This window comes from Heptranchias perlo, chromosome 12, assembly GCF_035084215.1.
Source record: "Heptranchias perlo isolate sHepPer1 chromosome 12, sHepPer1.hap1, whole genome shotgun sequence".
NCBI classification, from domain to species: Eukaryota; Metazoa; Chordata; class Chondrichthyes; order Hexanchiformes; family Hexanchidae; genus Heptranchias; species Heptranchias perlo.
The window spans coordinates 65,507,587-65,510,086 of NC_090336.1; the positions used below are offsets into that span (position 1 = coordinate 65,507,587).

At 55.1% G+C, this 2,500-nt stretch overlaps 2 pseudogenes; both read left to right on the plus strand.

Annotated features, from left to right (window-relative positions):
• The first annotated feature begins 22 nt into the window (after positions 1–22).
• Positions 23–139, plus strand: LOC137330071 (U2 spliceosomal RNA; annotated as a pseudogene).
• Positions 140–1,077: 938 nt separating this feature from the next.
• On the plus strand, positions 1,078–1,196 carry LOC137330273 (U2 spliceosomal RNA; annotated as a pseudogene).
• The last annotated feature ends 1,304 nt before the right edge of the window (positions 1,197–2,500 follow it).

The window sequence follows — 2,500 nt, forward strand, 5'->3', positions numbered from 1 at the left end:
ACACACACACACACACACACATATTATTTACTTTTATTTTTAATTGAATTTTAGAACAGGGAGATGGAATAGGGGCTTGCTCCGTCCACTCCACGCATCGACCCAGTATTGCAGTGTTTCTGGGAACGGTGCAGCTCCCCGTGGGGAGATATTCAAAAGGAAAATCAGCTCTTTCCCAGTGTCTCTGTGTGTGTGTGTGTGTGTGTGTGTGTGTATTATTACTGAGAATAAAGCTGATATCTCTCTCTCTCTCTCACTCAGAGCTGCTGTGGAAGGAAACCTTTTTAAAAAGAACTTTCTCAGCTCAGTGGTATTTTTTTCTTCTCCAAGGCTGAGTGCCGCTCGCACGTAGCGATATAATTCAAAGTGCAAAATAACTTGGCGTCGTTGACTTGAAACAAGCAGGGTCTGCTTCCAAATGAAAGCTGCGCTCCCGAACTGGACTGACTGTCTGTCTGTCTGTCTGTCTGTCTGTTTGTCAAGGGGAGGAAAAGGCGGTGGTGGTGGTGAGGGTGGAGCTTTACGCTCAGGAGGGGAGACTTTCTTTCAGAGGTGCCAATTAATCTGCAGCAGAAAGTCATCCCCCCCCGACCGGGATTCGAAGCCCGGTCCTGACCACAAGACCACCGGGGAGAGTTGCCTCAAGTCCCTGAGGGACCTGGACACGAGGCCGAGGACACACGCACGCCTGCTGCACTGGCAGCAGCGACCAACAGGGGGCTGACCGGCTGATCCTTCCCTTTCACAGGCAGGCTTTTGGCCCTCGCTGAAACGACAAAGGTGTTCAGAAGGAAGTGCTGGGGGGAAGGCAGGCAGGGAGGGACGGACACAGGGAAGTCCGCACAAAACAGGTCCCCTGGAACCTCTGACCCAGAAAACCGGGTTCCTGGTGAAAGCAGTCCTGCCATTGACAGGAGAATGGACAGGGCCCGGCAGCTTGAGACACATCTTTCTTTCAATAAGCAAGTTCTTTTTAAAAAAGTTTCCTTCCACAGCAGCTCTGAGTGAGAGAGAGAGAGAGAGAGAGAGAGACACTGACTCACTGACTGATACTGACACCGACACACACACACACACATATTATGTACTTTTATTTTTAATTGATTTTTAGAACAGGGAGATGGACTAGGGGCTTGCTCTGTCCACTCTACGCATCGACCCAGTATTGCAGTGTTTCTGGGAACGGTGCAGCTCCCCGTGGGGAGATATTCAAAAGGAAAAACAGCTCTTTCCCAGTGTCTCTGTGTGTGTGTGTGTGTGTGTGTGTGTGTTATTACTGAGAATAAAGCTGATATCTCTCTCTCTCTCTCTCTCTCACTCAGAGCTGCTGTGGAAGGAAACCGTTTTAAAAAGAACTTTCTCAGCTCAGTGGTATTTTTTTCTTCTCCAAGGCTGAGTGCCGCTCGCACGGAGCGATATAATTCAAAGTGCAAAATAACTTGGCGTCGTTGACTTTAAACAAGCAGGGTCTGCTTCCAAATGAAAGCTGCGCTCCCGAACTGGACTGACTGACTGTCTGTCTGTCTGTCTGTTTGTCAAGGGGTGGAAAAGGCGCCGGTGGTGGTGAGGGTGGAGCTTTACGCTCAGGAGGGGAGACTTTCTTTCAGAGGTGCCAATTAATCTGCAGCAGAAAGTCATCCCCCCCGACCGGGATTCGAAGCCCGGTCCTGACCACGAGACCACCGGGGAGAGTTGCCTCAAGTCCCTGAGGGACCTGGACACGAGGCCGAATACACACGCACGCCTGCTGCACTGGCAGCAGCGACCAACAGGGGGCTGACCGGCTGATCCTTCCCTTTCACAGGCAGGCTTTTGGCCCTCGCTCAAACGACAAAGGTGTTCAGAAGGAAGTCCTGGGGGGAAGGCAGGCAGGGAGGGACGGACACAGGGAAGTCCGCACAAAACAGGTCCCCTGGAACCTCTGACCCAGAAAACCGGGTTCCTGGTGAAAGCAGTCCTGCCCCGCCCTGCCATTAACATGACAATGGACAGGGCCCGGACCAGGCGCAGCGGACGGTAGCGAGCAGTCGGAGGGTGAAAATCCGCCAGTGGGTGAAAAGGAGAGCCGTGCGGTGAGAGGAGGCGGAAAGCGGTTCGCAGACTTTCGCTGTACCTCTGGCGGGCAGCGCCGCACCTCCGAGCGCTCGGTACCGTCCGCTGCGCCTCGTCCTGCCGCACGCGACGAGCCGTCCCCGGAGGAAATCGGCCTCGGCCTTCCTGAGATATCAGTCTCCAGGTGGGACAGAAAAACCGGGGGCCCCCGGCTCGCTTTCGGCGGCCCGCTAGTCGACTTCCCGTCGTGCGAACGCGATCCTTCCGGTACCCTTCGGTGCCCCTTGCCCGACTCTAGCTCCGGTGGTAAAGCGGAGTCGGTCGGTCTGACGGCCGCCGAGTTAGCAGGCGGAAAGCGGTTTGCAGCCTTTCGCTGTACCTCCGGCGGGCAGCGCCGCACCTCCGAGCGCTCGGTACCGTCCGCTGCGCCTCGTCCTGCCGCACGCGA